This window comes from Tenrec ecaudatus, chromosome 12 (assembly GCF_050624435.1).
Source record: "Tenrec ecaudatus isolate mTenEca1 chromosome 12, mTenEca1.hap1, whole genome shotgun sequence".
NCBI lineage: Eukaryota > Metazoa > Chordata > Mammalia > Afrosoricida > Tenrecidae > Tenrec > Tenrec ecaudatus.
Window position 1 is genome coordinate 62,084,501 of NC_134541.1, and position 21,237 is coordinate 62,105,737.

General features: G+C 41.6%; 1 protein-coding gene and 1 pseudogene across 2 annotated transcripts in view; both read left to right on the forward strand.

The window, feature by feature from the left end:
* The first annotated feature begins 578 nt into the window (after positions 1-578).
* Positions 579-21,237, forward strand: part of PRDM10 (PR/SET domain 10) — a 149,373-nt gene continuing 128,714 nt past the window's right edge. For both annotated transcript variants that reach the window (XM_075564083.1, XM_075564084.1), the window contains exon 1: positions 579-698. The gene's annotated coding sequence lies outside the window, so the exon portion shown is untranslated. The remainder of the gene's footprint in view (positions 699-21,237) is intronic.
* Positions 4,756-4,884, forward strand: LOC142423477 (U1 spliceosomal RNA; annotated as a pseudogene).

Consider the following 21,237-nt stretch of genomic DNA (forward strand, 5'->3'; position numbering starts at 1 on the left):
ACTGCTGGGGCGGAGGGCGCATCGCGGCAGTGCAGGTCGATGGGCTCACCCCGGGCCGCCATGCCCTCGCCACCCGCACGTAAGTGCTGGGCTGCGCCAGGTCTGGCGGCGAAGAACCTGACTCACTTTACAGGTGTCTCAGCCCCTCAACCCGTAGCGCATCCTCTCGGGCTCGGAGACCCACGAAGACGTCTTTACCTTGCACCTCGTTCGTTCTGTCTTTCCGAGGGCCCTGACCCTGCGGTCGAAGAACTACGCTTTCTGATTGGCTTACAGCACAAACGCAAGCAAGCGCCGGGTGAGACCCGTGCTTTGATTGGGTCTTGAATAAACAGCTTAGCACGAAATAAAGAGGCCTCCCATCATTGGGCTATTATGTGGATCTCCTTTTGGCTTCTCGGCCGACTGAATAAGCGTCTCCGAATCTTCGTCACGACTCTTAAATCTAGGTCTGTAGTTCGCCCCAGCGTTGCTCATTCTTAGGCATGGCATTGGCTTTACAGAGTTCAACCAATCATATAACGTCTAGGTCTCGTTGCCAGGCAGATTATGCTAATAAAGCCCCACCTTCTCTGCGGCGCCCACTCTGCGGCGGGAAGAACCACCTGGCGGTGGCGGGGGGGGTTTGATTTCCATCACCCCTAGGGAGAGAGGATCGGGGGCCCGCTGATCTTCTAGCTCCCCTCACCCAATGTCGTGTAAGTACCTAAAGGATTACGGGAACCGAATTAGCCAGGGCCCAGAGTATCCGATCGTCTGGGAGGGTGTTTCTCCTTTGCTTAGTCCCACCCAAAATGGCGGCCAGCTCTTTCCGCGTTTCTGAGCCCGGCCGGGGCCAACCGACCGCGGACCCGGTGGGGGGGAAATTGATGGAGGTGGTGGGGGAGAGAAATCCCGGCGGCACCGCCCGATGGTACAGTCCAGCCGGAGCTGGGACCAGGCACCTCACTCGGGGTGGGGGGTCAAACCATCTGCGCCTTCCAAGGGGAAAGGGGCGTCAGCCCCTAGTGGCGCCCCTCCTGCCGTGGGCTTCAGCAATGGCTTCGGCGCCTCCTTGCTCTGCCTTCCCCATGCCCGCCTCCTCGGCGACCCCCGGGCGGCTCGCGCTACCGCCCTCGGCCGCGCGCACCTCTCCTCCCCTGCCCGCAGTGGTTGGGCCGGGACCGCCGTTGGGCGCCGGGCGCGCTGTGCCGCGGCGGTTGGGCGGGCGGGCGCTCGCCGGGCTGCGGGCTCCGGTCCCTCCGGCCCGGCCTGCGAGAGCCACCCCGCGCCGGCAGCCCCAGGCCGCAGACTGGCCCGGTGGCAAGGCCAGTTAGGTGGGCGCCCGCTTTGTCCGCGCGGTGCCGCTCCACCCCCGCGTGCCCCATTGCTAGTCCCCTCCCCGTTCTGAAGTGACCCAGTGGCCCCCCGGGGACCCGAGCAGACTCCGAGAAAGGGTGGCGGGAGGTGGTGTGTTTGGGTAAACACTCTTCGTGGAGTGGGCGAAGCGGAGGGCCAGGGGTGGAGTGATCCTGGGAGGCCGCGCCCTTGCCAACCTGGGCACAATGCGTGCTGCGGCGCCCAGCTGAAGGCAGCAACGTGGCGATGAGCGTGTTGATCGCAGCCGATCACCAACTTCGATTAAGCATCATTTGGTTCTTTGCAGGTGTTAGGTGTTCTATGGGCAACTGCATAGTCACTGCCGTTTAGGCGCATTAGCACGTTGCAATCGAACTTTGCCTTTAGCCCTGCGTGGTGGATTGCAATTAGTTGGGATTCAGTTAGTGGAATTTCAAGAAAAATTTATGTAGTGTAGGCACACTCGTCGTCCAAATGTATAAACACTTGGGATGGTTTTGTTGCTCTCGCTGAGGATTAAATGTGTGCTAAAACTAATTCAGCTTCAAATCTTGGCAGGCTCATCCCCCTGGGACTTCTGTCCTTTAAAAGTGGTACTTAATCATTAAAAGCAACAGAATTGTTTGTGGGTACCTTGTGACCTCTTCCTGTCCCATCTCAGCTATCATCCCACCTTTGTTGCAAGCCTTTTGAAGGCAGTATTTTTTTTCCTACCTGCCCATACCTCCAAGCATCAAGACTTATGTGTTGATCCACCTATACTTATTTGTTGCTTCAAAACTGAGAAAAAGATTTTTTTGAGGGGCAATAGAAATTAGGTTTGTTGGGGGCAAAGCAATTTTAAAGAAGTGTTTATTCAGTCTGATGTGTTCAGAAATTAAAACGTTATTCATTTTTTTTTGAACGTTATTCATTTTTTGGAACCACTTTTAAATATCCCCTGTTGTTTCATTAGGGTGCTGAACTGATACTTGTTTTTCCAAAGAAGTCATTTTTAGTTGAAAAAAAAATCATTGTAGCATATTCCACCCACCACATATAAATGTGTGTACTGTATATCTGAATGTAGTAGAATTTGTATTATAGATTAAGATTTCTGTTTCAATGGTTTTGAAGTACTTTTTCCTTAGAGATTGTAGTGGCATATGGATTGCCTATTAATATAGCATAATTCTAAATAGATTGGTACTGCCTCAATTTCCACTTGTCTAGAGTTATTGCCTCCTCCCTCCCCCTGGTTTTAAGTACATAATTATTGTAGAAAATATAGAAGCAGTGTCTAGTGAAAATATCGCCTATAGTATTCAGTATTCAGAAATAATTTCTGCTGATATTTTGGTGTGATTCAAGTTTTCAGGTGTATGGTTCCTGGATGATGTCAATGACGTGTACTAGACTACAACCAAAAGTTTGGTGGCTCAAATGCATTCAGTAGCACCACAAAAGAAAGGCCTGGCAATCTGCTATCTTAAAGATTATAGCCAGGAAATCCCTTTGGAAAAAGCTATACTCTATAACGCATGGGTTTCCCATCAGTCAGGGGTTAACGATGAAAATGGTTTTGGTTTATGGTTTATGTGTAATAATAAATTTTTTAAAATATAAATTTTTTTGGTGTGAAATATATGACCTTTTTATAAAGTTGGCATCAGATCATATTGCTTAGTATCTAATTATTTTATGTACATGAATTGCCTGATTGTTTGCAGCTTTCAGTAGCTTCTCCCATTATCTCATGGGGATCTGAATTAAAATAACTTTAGGAGGGAGGGCAAAAATGAGGAGCTGATGCCAGGGGCTTAGGTGGAGAGCGGATGTTTTGAGAATGATGAGGGCAATGAATGTACAAATGTGCTTTACACAACTGCTGTATGTATAGATTTTGATAAGAGTTGTATGAGCCCCTAATAAAATGATTTTTAAAAATATTTCATTTTGATTATTCGAAGCATAACATTTAATGGAGATAGGTTTCTGAGTAACAAACTAAACTGCATAGATAAATACACAATAGTGACACTTTCATCTGGTAAAAACTATTAAACATCCAGTTACTGCAATGTTTGTTTTAAATTTGAATCCTGATGTACTTTGTCCTACTAAAATACATGCAGCCCCCCCTTACCTTCTCTTCATGTGTGCAAAAAGCATAGACACATTCTAACAGTTTGTGTGCTTTTTCCGCGTAGAATTTATTACTACTTAAATTTATCACATACCAAAAAACCAAACCCATCTGCCATTGAGCTGACTCTGGCTCAAAGCGACCCTGTTCAGGACTTTTGGTATAATCTCAACAGAAGCAGGTAGCCTCATCTTTCTGCCTTGGAACTGCAGGTGGACTTGAACTACTGACTGCATTAGCAGTCCAGTGCTGTCCACTATAGATACTTTAAAAATGGTGAACAAGAAGTTGGTCTCTATAAAGCCAGTGAGGTTAGAAACAGGAAAAGTCTACAGCCAAGTCTTTTCAAAATGGTGCCAGCATGAATTCTCCTGGGGATAAGATGGTGCTAAAATCCTAAACACTGTTAGAATCCTATTTGGGACTTGTCTCTGTTATGTTAATGAGTCAGTGTCAGTGTCATTTGAGTCCATCTCTTGGAATATAAAGAGATTAAAGGAGTTGGTGTAGAGAGAGATGGTTTAGATGCTAAGACGCATGGAGATCTCAGAAGCAGAAACTAGAGAGTCAAAGACCTGCTTGAGTTGCCAGCTCTGAATTTAGACTTCTAGCCTTCTGAACTGAGACAATGTATTTGTTTGTTAAATCCATCTACTTGTGATTTTACTGTTGTAGCAGAATTAGATAGCCAAGACAGAAAGGGCAACTTATTTTGTTGGCTAATTCCTTTGGTTGGCACTTCTGGCTCCTGCTGACATGCAACTATTTACTTGCTTTGGTCAGATTGCTGCTACAGTACATTCCAGTTTATTATTATTATTTTATTCTCAGTGTAGTAGCCCTAGTTCCAGACAGGCCTGTAACACTCTGGGCTGGTGCCTCTCTGATTTATTTATTTATGATACTGGCACCTCACTATTAGTCCTAAAACATTTTTCTTTCAGTATCCTTTTCAAAATTCTTCCATGGCTTTTCATTGCCCATACCTGTAAAGATTTTTTTTTTTTTAAATTTCAGGTTGTGAAAAGCACTTGGGAGGTTTTTTTTTTTTTTTTTGTAATTTTGAAACAGCTAGTTTAGGGCACTGAGGAGTGAGGAGAGGGAGGGAAGTTGTTATGCATTATCAATCATAAGTCACAGTTAAAATTTAAAACGTGATTGAAACCATGCAATCAAAACTGTATTAAAAACAACTGCATAATCATTTAAGCATTACAAACATAAAATACAGATTATTGTTGTTAACATTTTCTGTTTTAAAAAGTTTCATTGCTATAAAATTCACATGTTCAATACTTAACCTGGCAGGGGAGATGCCATGATCACAAAGGTGGTTTTCCCAGGGCGAGGCTCACCCATTGCACTCCGGATGTGCTGATCCCTGCGATTTCCCCAAATGTGGGAAACTCAACTGCATTAAAAAAAAAAAAAATCACATGTCATACACTTCCATAGTCAAGTCGCGTTTAAAGAGTTGTATCTACACCATCACAATCAGATCTAGTGCTCCCACATTCGTTATTTGCTCCCCAGTTCCCCTCCCCATCTCTTCTTGTTACACCATCGCATCAGTTATTCTCTCTCTTCATCCACTCCTGTGCTTCATCCACGGGGAAACCTAACAACAAACAGCAAAATGGGGGGAATGAGGAGCTGATGCCAGGGGCTTAGGTGGAGAGCAAATGTTTCCAGAATGATGAGGGTAAGGAATGTACAAATGTGCTTTACACAATTGATGTATGTATGGATTGTAGTAAGAGCTGTATGAGCCCCCAAATAAAATGATTAAAAGAAAAAAATGAAAGAAAGAAAAAATAAATAAGAACAAAAAGACCACCAGCAATTAAAAAAGGAAATTTATGTCATGGTATAAGCGAAAATTACTTAAACCTAGAGATAATTCCAGTTGGGTCCAGAAGGAAGTCATCTGACCAGGGATCATCTTTTACTGTAGTTCATCCACCATTATCTAGTTTACAATAATCTCTGTCTGATAGTCAAAGTCCCTCACCTGTGGCTAGAGGAGATCTGCCAGAGGCTTAATCTGACCAGATACTCTGCAGATGGATTTTGAGCTCCTATTGCCCTCCATAGCCTTCTACATATAGATGTTCACAATTTAAGCTCTGATACTTTCTCCTTCATATTTGGATTCTGTTATTGTCATCTTGGATCACACAAGCTGGTGTGCTTCTTTAATGTGAATTTAGTTGATGGCTCACTTAGATGGGTGCTTGTTTGAATACTTGCCTTTAAGACCCCAGACACTATGCCAATTGATAGCCAAGCCTCACCTGCTTTCTTCACCACACTTTGCTGTAGCACTCTTGACTTCAGGCAGGGAAGGCAGTTGTTGAGCGGGGCCTTGTTATAAGAATTTACTCTTCTTGGATTGGGACAAAAATTAAGTGGGAGCCCAGAATCCATCTGCTTGTCCGTGGGTGATGAAGGACACTGGTTTACTTTAGCAGTCATGTTATCATTTTATGTAACAACAAAACAAAAACAACAAAGAGGAAAAACATTGTCTATCATCCCCTGGGGGATAAGGTGTTTGCATTGATAACATTCGTGAATTATCCAATGGCATAGGTTGTAAGGTACTGTTGACAAAAGGAGTTTATGTCAGTATAATTCAGCAATGAAATGCAATCCATGAGTTGGTGCTTTGTACAGATTGAGCTCTGTGCAGGGGGTGGGGGGTATTTGCCTGTAACATTCCTTACAGGGGCAGATCCTTGCCTATCAGTGTTAATTTCTTTTAGGCCTTTTGGTAACACTGTGGGTTAGGCTGCTAACCTCAAGGTCTGGGGTTCATCTCAATAGAAATACAAGTTTATTTTCTCACAGTTGAGAAGGCTAGAAGTTCTAGTTTAGGATGCTAGGCTAGGAGATTAGTTGGCCCACAGTTCAGGAGGAAGGTCTGTGTCACTAGTCTTCCTGTGGATCTAGGAGGATCTCGGCGCCAGTATTCGAGGTCCAAATGACACAGTCCATACCTGGCTCTGGCTCGTTACTCAACCTGGTAGAGCGGTCCCTCGGTCTCTTCTCGATTTTCTCCTTGTACCTCTCCCAAGATAAAAGAACTTTTGGATCAAGGCTGATTGAATCCCACCCTAATCCATTTACCACTGATTGGCTGATCACATCAGTGAGGAATTATTACATCCTCACATAACTGCAAAATCACTGAGAATGATGGCCCAACCAAGTTGATGTATATATTTTGGAGGGACACAATGAACAAGATAGTATATATATTTTTAATATACCAAATCATATTTGATACATATGTATATAATTTCAACTAATAGATACTTGAAATATGTAGCTGTTTCTGATTTTTTTTTAGTGCTGAGGCTAGCATTCACAAAAGTGCTGTTATTCTTCTTAAGGATAATACACTTTCTCTGAAAACCAACCGAGCTACTTGACTTGATTGTTATGAATTAAAACAGTCAATTAGTCACTTGAACTTAATTAATAAAATGACACCGGTGCATACGTAAGCCAGTTAAAAAAGAAGTCAAACCAAGTATCATCAGCGGAATTTCCCCAATGTAGGCCACTGTTTTTTGTCATTTGCCATTTTTCAAGGATTTAAGCAATAATTCCGTGAAAGTCTTGAAACTAAGAAAATCAAGTTCACAGTTTTGCTTTTTCTCCATGAAAAAGCCATAATATTTTTATTTCAAAGGTGGAACACTTAAAAAAAAGGTGGAGTACTTTGAAATGTTTCTGGGACAACTTTCCTTTTAAACATATAACCATAACATATAGATACAATCTATATTTACTTCTATATTTGTAAATCTTTGGTATTTTTGTCCTGTATTACCTTTGTAGATGTATTTCCTTTTACAGCTCTGTGTGGAGGTTTGATATGAGGTGACGTTTATTGGCATTGCTCTACTCTACAAGCTAGCTCTGATCTCAGGCAAGTAACTTTTGTAAACCTAATTTTCTATATCATTTAATTACTCGTTAGTATTAATATGGAGCCCTGGTTCTGGTACTGGGCTACTCGCCTCAAGCTCAGCTGTTCAAACCCACTAGCTGTTTCGAGAGAGGGAGGTTATCTGCTTCTGTAAAGATTTATAGCCTGGGAACCAACGAGCCCATTCACTCTGTCTTATGGGGTCTCAGAGGTGGAATCAACTCAATAGTAATGCAGTGTGGTTTGGTTTTAGTTTTAATGGGGACAATACCAGTAGCAGTCTAATAGACTTGTAGAAAGGTGTTTGCCAATCATAATGTATATGACGGTCTGAGTAATAGTACATAATCATAAATGGCTTAATAATTGCTCACCTATCAGTATCCTTTACATAGTTAAACTGGTCTTCATATGCCCCACAGTATTCTCATTTTGTTCCTATGTGTTTTTATTTTTTCATTTTGTAAATGGAATGCTGTTCTTCCCAAACCCCTCTTCTACTGTCCTAGTTCTCTACCCACTGGGAAATCCCATCCACCTTGTTAGAATAGTGGCTGGCACTTGAAAAATTTTTTTGGTAAAGGGCCAGATAGCAAATATTTTCTTCTTTGCGGGCCATATAGTTTCTGTCACAAGGTCTGATCTAGGCCTTGTAGTGTGAAAGCCTGACTTTATTTCTGGATAGTGAAATCTCAATTAATATAATACACATGTGCCACAAATTCTTTTTTCCCCCCTTTTCCCAACGATTTTAAAATGTGAAACATATTCTGAATTTACTGGCTGTACAAAGACTAGCTTTGACTCATGCACTGAGGTTTGCCTACGCATATACTAGGGTAAGCTGAAAACAAACATTCCTCATTAAAGCCTTATGGACCGTCTTATTTGAAAGTGATTCTTTTTAATCATTTTATTGGGACTCATACAACTCTTATCACAATCCATACATACATCAATTGTGTCCAGCACATTTGTACATTCATTGCCCTCATCATTCTCAAAACACCTGCTTTCTACTTGAGCCCTGGGCATCAGCTCATTTTTTCCCCTCCCTCCCCTCTCCCCCTCCCCTGTGAACCTTTGATAATTTATAAATTATTATTGTTTTGTCATATCTTATACCATCTGACGTCTCCCTTACCCACTTCTCTGCTGTCTGTCCCCCAGGAAGGAGGTTATATGTAGATCCTTGTAATCGGTTCCCCCTTTCTCCCTCACCTTCCCTCCACCCTCCTGATATCACCACTCTCACTACTGGCCCTGAGGGGTTCATCTGTCTTGGATTCCCTGTATCTCCAGTTCCTATCTGTGCCATTGTACATCCTCCGATCCAGCTGGTTATGTAAGGTAGAATTGAGATCATGATAGTGGTGGGGAGGTAGCATTCAAGAACTAGAGGAAAATTGTGCTACACTGCACCCTGACTGGCTCATCTCCTCCCCGCAGCCCTTGGGTCCCCACTTTGCACTCCCCCTCATTCACAATGCTATTGTTTTTTTTCTTTTGGTCTTTGATACCTGATCCTTTCGATGCCTTGGGATCTCACAGGCTGGTGTGCTTCTTCCATGTGGACTTTGTTGTTTCTCAGTTAAATGGCCCTTTGTTTATCTTAAAGCCTATAGGACCTCAGTTTCTATATATTTTGACAGCTGGGTACCATCAGCTTTCTTCACCGCATTTGCTTATGCACCTGCTTTGTCTTCAGCGTTTGTGTTGGGGTAGGCTAGTGTGCTTCTTCCATGTGGGCTTTGTTGTTTCTTAGCTAGATGACCGCCTGCTTATCTTCAAGCCTTTAAGACCCCAGACGCTATATCATTTGATAGCCAGGCAGGCGGGTGTGCTTCTACCATATGGGTTTTGTTGTCTCTCAGCTAGATGGCTGCTTGTTTATCTTCAGGTCTTTAAGACTTCAGGTGCTGTTCTTTTGGTAGCCGGGCACCATCATCTTTCTTAATCACATTTGCTTGTGCCCCCATTGTTTTCAGCGACTTCAGGTGCTATATCTTTTGGTAGCCGGGCACTGAAAGTGATTCTTTTTGCTTTGGAATATGTTATAGGATTTTTAAACTACTTCATAATGTAATATTTATTGACTGCTTACTGTATATTGTAGTTATTAATGCTTCTTAGATCTTAACCAGATGATAAATTCCCAGGATCTTGACACATTTTTTAGACCTCTCATATAAGAGAAGAGCCTCGCATATAATAGAGCATATTGGTTACAAGTTGCACTGCTAATTGCAAGGTCAGCAGTTCAAAAACAATCAGCTGTTCCTCTGGAAAAAACAGGGCTTTCTACTCCTGCAAAGGGTTACAATCTTGTACAATTCTTCTCGATATGAATGAATGATTGAGCTACTGAATTGTATGATATGTGGATTAGGTACCAATAAAAATGTTATAAAAAAAAAAGCCAGCTCACACAAGAAAGAAAATAAAAAGAGTTACAATCTTGGAAATTCAAGGGGGGCAGTTCTGCCCTATCCTGTAGGGTCGCTATGAGTCAACTTTGACTTGATGGCAGTGAGTTTGGTTTTCTCATGGTCAAAAGAGTAACTTACACTTTACTGGATTGAAAAGTGTTTTGAAGAATAAATAATTGAATCTGTTAGTGTCAGCACACATATCTGGCTCTGGTTTCTCTGTTGCCATGAGGTGGGGGTCAACCGTGCTTTCACCCCTCATCGTTTTTTTCCCCTGTGCTGACATCAGCCATTCCTCCCCAGCACTCTTTCCTTCTGTGGCCACACAGAGCTCACAGCTAATGCTCACTACCACCGGGGTCTCTTCGGGGTGTTGATAGAGGGCCAGGAGTCAGGATTGGCACACAGGAAGGACACTGTTATTGGTGCACAGCAGCACTTCTCCTCAGCCAGCAGCCAAGCTCCCTCGTGGCGTTTGCCTCGGTGGGCCAGGAAGCAGCCTGCTGCGCTATCAGTCTCAGTCTACGCACCACACCTCTGAGCCTCTGCGCCACAGTCTGATGCATCTGTTCTTGGCGGTCTCCTCCCGGCCACTTGAGACAGACGGCTTAGACATGCTCTTCCAATGGGTCAGACATTTCTTTCTGAGTCATTATACACTGAGGAATGCCTTTATGTAGGCATGGTTTCTGTCTTTTAGCTAACTGTAGCCCAAGGTAAAGGAAGGATGACTCGTAGTCACACCCTCTAGTAAAGTAGTCTTAAAGCTGCCCCCAAGGAAACAAAAGGTATGCGTTGGTTTACACCATCTCCTAGACTTGAGACTTGTTATTAGAAGTTGCTTCCAACCCCTAGAGACCCTATCCATAACCACAAAACACTGCCTGGTCCTGCCCCATCCTCTCACAATTTTTCCCATGCCCCAGTTCATATTTCAGCCACTGTGCCAGTTCAAATCATTGAGGACCTTCCTCTGTTTCCAATGCCCCTCCCTTTTATCAAGCAAAGATCAAGACTTAGCCTGACCTTAATCTCGTAACAGAGAATTTAAAGGAACAAAACCTCCAGTCAGTTCTGACTCATAGTGACTCTTTAGGACAAGGTTGAACTCCCTTTGGGTTTCTAAGCCTGTAACTTTTACACTTGATAGCCTCATCTTTCTCCCTTGGAGCAGCTAGTGGCTTCAAACCGCTCACACCCAAGCCTTACCCACTCCACCCCCAGGGCGCCTTGAAACAACTCCCTCCAAAATGGGGTTATATCATGGAGGCCAGAATGATGATGCATCCCATAAGGAATGTTTATTGACTACATCTCAAAAGTGATTTCTGAAACCTCTTACACCTCCTGCTTTGTGTTTGTTATTCTGATCATTTTTAAGGCCAATTTATTGGAGATTATTGGCAGTTTTGCTACAAACTATAATTATAGGCAACTTTATTCTAATGCCTTTCTGATAGTAGAATAACCACGAATCGTATCTTTAATTACTGTTTGAGTTGTCTATTTAGATGTTCTTTTTGTTTTGTTTTTAAATCATTTTATTGGGGGCTCGTACAACTCTCATCACAATCCAGACTAAATGCCCTTTCAAGGCGCCTGTTTGCTCACTCCTAGCTATAGCTCTGACAGAGCAGCATCACCATTTTACAAACATGGAAAAGGAGAACTGCTTTGCAGTAAAAACAGAAACACTTTCAGTGAGTTATATGAGTGACGAGAGACGTGTGTTAGGAACAGAGGTCTGGATTCTTCATATGAGGCTATGATGAAAATATCAGTGAGGTTGCCATCTCCTTGTATCGATTACTATTCATCTTTTCCTTTATTCACCTCCTCTTGAAGCAGATGAATTGTAAGTTATTCTGGATTTTAAGAGCGTCATAATTTGTAAGACTTACAACCAATAAGGGTTTCAAATTTTTGTTTGTGTTACATGCAACTTTTCTCAAGTACCTTAGACCTATTGAAGTTAAGGCATTACACAATGTAAAATAATTATTAACTGTATGAACCCCTAATAAAATGATTAAAAAATAATTATTAAAAGTAAATTACAGGGCAAAGAATGTACAGATGTGCTTTATACAATTGATGTATGTATATGTATAATACTCCCCCATACATGATTTTTACTAGTTCTAATTATGGCAGATATATTTCAAGACTAGGAAAATTTTCTAGGCTTAAAATATATTTTCACATTTGTAAACTTTATTTAGTGACTTTAATAAGATGTAACTAAATGGAAAGATATTGACTCAAGGATTAGAAAATTCAGGATTATAATATTTTTGGTTAATTTTCTGCAAAATGATGTATAGATTTAATGTAATCCTAGGAACTTTTAAAGAGATGATTAAAAAAAATTTTTTGCAAAAGTCATAGAAATTCAAGACACTCTTGGAAAAAGGCAAAATCTAGTACTTCTAGAGACCAGGAAGTATTATGGCACTATAGTATTTAAAACAGTGTGATGCTGGCACTGGAATAGACTAACAATAGATCAATGGACAACTCACACCTCCAGAGACAGCTTCCCACCGTACTCCAGTATGTTCAGACACTCGATTTATGATATAGGAAGAAGCACGGCACGCCAGCTGGAAAGGGGTCTCTGTTAAATGCTGCTGTTAGGTGGCGGTGGAGTCAATTCTGTCCGGTTCATATGAATCCTTTGTACAATAGAAGGAAGCACTTCTGAGGTGGTGCAGGCCTCAACACTATTGTGCGGTTCGAGCCTGTGGTCACAGTCACTGTGTCAATCCATCTCTCTGAGGATCTTTCTCTTTTTCACTGACCCTCTACTAAGCATGACATCCTTTCCCAGGGACGAGTCGCTACTGATTACACCCTTGCTTCTAAAGAGTAATCTGGCTATACTTCTTCTAGGAGAGATTTGTGTGTTCTTTGGGCAGTTGATGGTAATTTCAAATATTCTTTGCCAACACCACAATTCATATACGTAAATTCTGTTAAATAGACTGATTGGTGCCCTGCCTCACACCTTACACCAGATCAGTTCTAGGTAGATTAAAATGTAAATATGAAAGGAAAAACAGTAGGATTTTCAAAGTTAATATAAGAGACTATATTCGCAATCCCAGGATCCAGAGAAGGGTTTTTAGACAAGACATTGCATAACATGTACTAATAGAATAATGGACACAGTCTTGGATAGGCACATCAGAAAATGAGATCTCCGAGTAGCTAATAAACATGAAAAAGTGTTCAGTCTTGTTAATAGTCAAGGAAATGCAAATTGCAATCCTGATACACTATGTTATTATATCTGTAAACTGAAATTGGCTCTATCAAATGAGGGTAGATTAATAGGAACATTCATTCATGGCTGATAGAAATATAAATTGGTGTAACTACTTTTGAAAACATTTTGCATTGTATACAAAATCAAAGATATAGAGCCTCTCAAAATTGGCAGTTTCACTGCTAGAGAACTACATATACATGTGAGGCCCAGGAAAAAAAATTTGGTATAATTTATTCTCATGACATTAATTGATTTGATTCGTATTTGCTTGCTGCTATATGTACATTTTAATATTAGCGATTGTATTTTATTTGCTGAATATTTTAAAAATTGTTTTATTAGGGGCTCATATAACTCTTATCACAATCCATACATACATCAGTTGTGTAAAGCACATTTGTACATTCATTGCCCTCATCATTCTCAAAACATTTGCTCTCCACCTAAGCCCGGGGCATCATATTTGCTGAATATTTTAATCTTCTATTCAATCTTTTCTTCAGTTCCTAAACAATGCTGGTCACATAAAAGCATTTAATAAATATTGTTGTGTCTTTAACATTATTATTTGAATTTTTAAATGGATATTCTTTTTCCTGGCTTTTCAGTTACCCCAAGTCTGATTTTTGAATTATTTGCTCAATTGAATCTGGTTGTAGTTTCTAGCCTAGTGATTGAATTGAGATTGAGGAAAGAGAAGCAGAGTAAAATCATAATTGGATTCTGGCACCTTCCTTAGAGTGAAAGCTATTGGAACACAGAAGAGAAAACGAGAAAACAAGACTGTTGTATAATGGATCTGGGCTTACCTTCATGTATCTCAAGTATCCAGGTCTACAAATGTGCTGCGGTACATTACTTGATGTGGCTCTTCTAGCTATAGTCTTTGTAACTCCCATCAAATTACTGTTGTATGGAACTGTAATTTAGTAAGGCCTGGTTCAGTTTGCCATCCACTATGTATAAAATCAATAGTGACTCTCACTACCTCTAAGAAAGAAGAGCTAGGAGTAGAGCATGTCCTTAGACTCGAGTTCCCTGGGCTGAACCGTAATCTGGAAAACAGAGCTGTGACATCAGAGGAGCAGTTGCAGGACCAGACTTTCTGGCCTTCAAAATACGTAAAGTGAGTGTCTCTGGCGGGAGGCTTGCCTGCAGAGTGGGGTGCCTCAGGCCTTTAATTGGACTAGCTAGGCTTGCTGAGTGGGGCGGGGCTAAACCAAGTGCCCTTGGGCTGTGGTTTCAGGAGAGAGGAGTGTCGGGGCATTTATCAGCAGTGCTTCAGAAGCTTTGTAACACTAGCCTGAGAAAGGCAGAGGCCGAGCCTGGGACTGAGAGGGAAGAGACCAAGAGACGTGTGTGTGCCTGTAGGCATAGTTTCGGACTGGCTGAACTTTCTCCTGAGCTTTTCTGATCCTGAATTGTAACCTGTTAACTTCCCTAACAACCCCACCGCCCCCACCCCCCCAGGAAACAATTGCTTGCAGAACAATTAATACAAGACTAGTTCCAGTGAGGTAGAAATGAAAGGTGTCCCCACATGTCCACCTTTTCTAAAATGCCATTATCACTCTGCCATCCTTGATAGCAACCATTATCCCTTCCCTGAGTATCTTCCTTCACATCCCAGGCCTCTGAAATTCCCTACAGGAAATGGCTCACATAGTTGTGGAAGCTGGTAAGTCCCAAATTCTGTGTTCAAATGTCCATTTTGAGAATCTCCTTATCTAGAAGGCCATGGAAGCTGGTAAAATCAGGTCAGGTGAGAAACCACAACTCAAGTCTCAAGAACCGGAAGTCAGCCAGAGGCAAGCCCGATACAGAATCCAGAGCAATAAGTGAAAGGTCTGAAAGTGAGAGCAGGCGTTGCTTGCTTCTGGACATATTCACTCTCAAAGGGGAAATCACCAAGATAGCTTTGGGAGAGGTGTGATTTTTGCCTTGTGCACACCATATCCTCAAGGATATAAAGGTTATTGACTTGAGTCAGAACCGTTAGTAAGGCAGGGACTAAAAATTTATTTCACCTTGATTCTGACTTGTTATCTTGACTCCCTCCAGAATGGGATAATAGCCACAGGGTAGAATTTGCAATACACCACAAAAGGGAGATTATGAGTAGAAGGGTCATTAAGTAATTAACTACATCTCCACCCCATTATCTTGAGTGTGGTCCCTGAGTTCTTTGTGGCCATTGCAGTGGATTATCAAGCCCAGCAGAAAAGTAGAATGTGTTGTGGGAAGGATGGCTGTTAACATCATTTGTAAGAAGATTGAAAGGTAGAGGCGTGTCTGACCGTCACCTCATAGGCGTTAGCCTTGGGCTGATGTTGAGTCTGATTCTCCTTCTCTATGTGAAGTCAGAGGAGGTCAGATGCCACCCACTTTACACCCCCCACCCATGCCAGTTTTACTACAGCCTTAGACAAGTAATACTTCTTGGTTATTGTGAAGCTACATGAGACTGACTATTTAAAGGATATCTCACAGGGTCTGTACTGCGTTATATGCTCAGTAAATAACAGTAGTTATAATTATTACTGTCCTATTAGTTCTTTAGTTAAGAAACATTGCATTTCCATAAGATGCGTTGGAGATCAGATGGACATCAGCCTTGCTGATATTTAAAATGAAGAACGGAATCTGTTGAATGCTCCTAATTTGGTGGTCTCACTTGGTTCCTTTATGGGCTTTTCAAATGAAGCCAGTATGTTTAGGCTACACCTGAATGAAATGGTCCTTTTAAGCATTTGCACGGAGTAGATGTGGCTGTCATAAAAGAAAATTCCAATAGTCTATTAGGAGCAAAGCAAAGAGGTCGATGGAGGAATAGATACAACTCGAAATGGGGAGACACAGCATCTGCAATGTGAAACTAAGTGTTTGCTTGACATTCTGCAGGAGAGGGGAGCGTTTAAAAGAAACATGACCACAATCATGGGGCAGGGATTATAGTTACAAGACAATTGCAAGTTAAAATGTTGTAAAATGGTCTAATCCACCTCTAACAAAGCATCCCTGGAACTCATCTAGCAAGTGATGCTCTGAACTATATCCACATCCTTGTTTCATGGGGCACGCTGCAAAAGCGCTCTTCCAAGATTACTGTGGTAAATATTTCCTCACAAACTGTTTCTTTGCTCCCTCTAATGCTTGTTGAGGTTGGCTTAAAGTTTTACCCGAAGGTCACAAGGCTCCAAATAATAGGTCCCATTCTTAGGAAGTCAGAAAAGCAGACAAAGTAAACTTTAAAAAGAATGAAATACAATTCTTGATTCAAATTCAGATCAGAAATGTTCAATCATGACAAGCACCTAAGTGACCTCACATTTCCCTCCCTTGATCATGAGTCTGCAGGGATTCTTTGATCTCTCTTTATGAATGCTTTCTTCCACATAGGCAGTTACCTAGTTGGGATTTTAAATGGCCATTCATTGGCTTTGCAAGACCCCTAGACACTACTTATTCCATTCTACTTTGAGGAATGTTCATTAGTAGCAAACAGGCACACACCCCCCCCCAGTTTATCATGATGTGATTTATTGGTTCAGTTATGAGGATTTTTGTTGTCTTTACATGGAGGCAGCTGACAATAGACAAAGGGGAAATGGCACTGCAAGATAAAAAAGACTAAATAGGATAAAAATTTCCATTCTAGAATGTTAAAATCTTCTAGAAAATACTATTTCTAAAATCCTCAGAAGATTTTTAAAACCTTTCACTTGATCTCCAACTCCCTATTGCCCGGTTGGAGGGTCTCCAAACCCCTATGACCATAGGCAGGAAATTATTTCAACCTGAGCTCCTTAGTTCTCATCTCCACTGCCCTTCATCCATCCGGTACATTCTGACTGCCCACACATGACAAGGATGCTCTGGTGGAAAAAAAAATATATATATATATATCTCCCCCCAGCTTCCCCTTCCCCTCCTGGTATGGCTACTTTCAATATTGGTCCTGAGGAGTTTATCTGTCCTGGACTCCTTGTGTTTCTAGCTCTTGTCTGTGCCCATGTACATGCTCTGGTATAGCCAGATTTGTAAGGTAGAATTGGGGTCATGATAGTGGGGAGGAGGAAGCACTAAAGAGCTACAGGAAAGTTGTATGTTTCATCGGTGTTATACTGTACCCTGACTGGCTTGTCTCCTCCCTATACCCCTTCTGTAAAGGGATGTCCAGTTGCCTACAGATGGGCTTTGGGTCTCCACTCTGTACTCCCCCTCATTCACAGTGATATATATTTTTTGTTCTGGGTCTTTGACAGGCACCATCCATTTAAATGACCTCTTTACTATGCCATAGCTTACACATTCCATTGCTGTGAACTTTTGGTTGGGATATGTGTGGGGCAAGGTCACATTTGGAGAAACTGCTTAGCATGATGACAGTTAACAAAATGTGAAATCAATTTTTTATAAACTTATCATTTGTAAAAAGTACATAACTCTGCATAACAATGGATTGAGCAGCTTGGTTAAAGGCATTAGATAACTATTTTATAATATATTTGATTAGCCCTAAAATAATTGTTACAATAATTAAGGTAGATAAACATATCACAGTCTAAAATGTAACCAAGAACCAATATCATTAGGTAACTGGCTGCACATATCAAGATAAGGGGAGCAGGCAGAGGACATATTGAATCAATCTAAGTAGTTATCTCCAGATCTGTCTAATGTCTCATTCTAATTCTGCTGAAGGGTTTATCGAAGAGCAAGTGTTAGCAATGCCAGACTCTTCCATGTTGTGCTAGATAACAAGAACTATTATTTAGAATAATCTCAGCAAAGATCCTAAAAAATTCTGTTGACCTGGTATTGCATCAGCAGTAACATCAGCTACTTTGGTAGCAGATAATTTAAGATAAACCTCTTAAGTTCAGGGATGCCATAAACTGTAAGTGGGCTTGCAGGAGCGACATTCAACTCCAGATCTCTTTGCTAAAGGGTTTTCAATAAATACTATCAATTCCCTCTCAGGGCAGGCAAAGATTTGCAAATCACTCATCTAATCTGTGTTTTCACCTTAGGAATTAGTATCTATCTATCTATCTATCTATCTATCTATCTATCTATCTATCAAAGATCATTTTATTGGGGTCTCTTATAACAACCCATACATCACTTGTATCAAGCATATTTGTACATATGTTGCCATCATTATTTTCAAAACATTTACTTTCTATTGAGCCCCTTGGCATCAGCTCTTCTTTTTCCTCCCTCCCCCCATGATCGCTTAATAAATTATTATTATTTTCATATCTTACACTGATGCTGTCTCCCTCACGCCCCCCTACCCCCCGTTTCTGTTGTTCATCCCTGGAGGGTGTGTATGTTTGGTTAAGTGTCCATCATTGTGATTGGTTCAGGAATTAGTATTTAAAGGAAACCTTAATATGTTTAAAATACGTAAGCAGGGTGTTGTTAGATGCCATCGAGGTTGTTCTGACCCATAGTGACCTGCACAAATACGGAAACTGTCTGGCCCCGTGCCATCCTCGCGATTGTTCCTATGCTTATGCCCATTGTTACAGCTACTGTTTGGATCCATCTTGCTGAGGACCTTCCTTTTTTTTTGCTGCCCCTTATTTTGCCAAACACGATAGTGATACCTCAGTAGTTGAGGTCAATTCGTTCCAAACTTGTGTTCGAGCACCCAAAAGTTTGAGAACTGAATTTATTTTTCCCATAAGAAATAATAGAAAACCAAATAATTGGTTCTGAGGTCCAAAAATTACTCTGATAAATTAATTTTTTTCAGGACTTAACACGTTAATAGCCTTAGGTTGTGGAAATACCCCTAAAACATATAACCACGGTCAATACAGTAAGTACATTAAATATCAAGACAGTGCAGTGTAAATAAAAATTTTAAAACTTTTTTTGGTACAAGTACTTCACCTTGACCTAGAGGTTTTCTGACACACTGGGAGATGGAGAGAAATTGGAGAAAAGGAGAATTGTTTTATTTTGGAAGGAGAGTCTCTATTGATAATGACTGTTGGTAGTACACTTTCTGAGGTCTTTTCTCTTGGTCTTTTTTCAACTTTTAAAATAAAAATTTTAAATTTAATTCATCTTTTTATTGGGGGGGGCTCTTACAAATCTTACAACAATCCATCATTCAATAGTATTAATCACACTTGCACATATGTTGCCATCAACATTTCCAAAACATTTTCTTTCTACTGGAACTTTTTTTTCCCCAATCATTTTCTTAGGGGATCATACAAATCTTATTACAATCCATACATACTTCAATTGTGTAAAGCACATTTGTACATTCATTGCCCTCATCATTCTCAAAACATTTGCTCTCTACTTAAGCCCCTTGCATCAGCTCCTCATTTTCCCCTCTCTCCCTACTCCCCACTCCCTCATGAACCCTCCATAATATAAAAACTATTATTTTGTCATATCTTGCACTATCCAACGTCTCCCTTCACCCACATTTCTGTTGTCCATCCCCCAGGGAGGAGATTATATGTAGATCCTTGTAATCAGTTCCCACTTCCACCCAACCCTCCTTCCACCCTCCTGGTATCACCACTCTAACCACTGGTCCTGAAGGGATCATCCGCCCTGGATTCCCTGTTTTCAGTTCCTATCTGTACCAGTGTACATCCTCTGGTCTAGCCAGATTTGTAAGGTTGAATTGGGATCATGATAGTGAGGGGAGGAGGGAGAGGAAGCATTTAGGAACTAGAGGAAAGTTGTATGTTTCATTGTGGCTATACTGCCCCCTAACTGGCTCATCTCCTCCCTGAGACCCTTCTGTAAGGGGATGTTCAGTTGCCTACAAATGGGCTTTGGGTCTTCACTCCGCACTCCCCCTCATTCACAATGATAGGATTTTTTGTTCCCAAGATGCCGGATACCTGACCCCTTCGACACCTCATGATCTCACATGATGGTGTACTTCTTCCATGTGGGCTTTGTTGCTCCTGAGTTAGATGACCGCTTGTTTACCTTCAAGCCTTTAAGACCCCAGATGCTATATGTTTTGATAGCCAGGCACCATCAGCTTTTTTCACCATATTTGCTTATGCACTCATTTTTCTTCAGCAATCAGATCAGGGAAGTGAGCACACAATGATAGGATTTTTTGTCCTTTGATGCCTGATTACCGATCCTTTTGGCACCTTGTGATCACACAGGCTGGTGTGTGTCTTCCATGTAGGCTTTGTTGCTTCTGAGCTAGGTGGCTGCTTGTTTACCTTCAAACCTTTAAGACCCCAGATGCTATATCTTTTGATAGCCAGGCACTATCAGCTTTCCTCACCACATTTGCTTATGTACCCGCTTTGTCTTCAGCGATCGTGTTGGGAAGGTGAGCATCATGGAACGCCAGTTTATTAGAACAAAGTGTTCATGCATTGAAGGAGTACTTGAGTGGAGGCCCAATGTCTGTCTGCTACCTCAATACTAAATCTATACATATATGCGCATAGCTCTAGTTCCCCATCCTCATATATATTTACATATGTACATGCCTTTATTTAGACCTCTATAAATGCCCTTTGCCTCCTAGCTCTTTCCTCTATTTCCTTTGACTTTCCTCTTGTCCCACTATCATGTTCAGCCTTCATTAGAGTTTCAGTAATTTCTCTCGGTTACATTACCCTTGGTCATGCCCTACTACACCCTCCTCACCACTGATTTGGATTACTTGTTGTTCCCTTGTCCCTGGGTTTGTTAATACCACTACCTTTCTCCCCACCGTCCCCTCTCTCGTGTCCCCCAAGAACTGTCGGTCCCATTGTTTTCTCCTCCAGATTGTTCATCCAGCCTATCTTATTTAGACAGACCTGCGGAGATAATAATATGCACAAAACAAGACAGAGCAAAACCAAGCAACAAAAGAAATCAAAACAAGAAGCTTATGACAAAAATAAAACACAACAAGAAAGAAAAACTTGTAGTTAGTTCAAGGTCTGTTTGTTTGCCTTTAGGAGTGTTTTCAGGTTGAGTCTGTTGGGGTACCAAGCCTTGGCCCCAAAGTCTATTTTTGTTATTCCCTGGGGACTTCGTTGCTCTGCTTCCCTTGCTGTTCTGTTGCACACCCTTAGTGCTTTGCCTTGGTCTGGTGAATCACATCAGGCGGAATTCCCACACTGTGTCTCCAGTGTTGTCC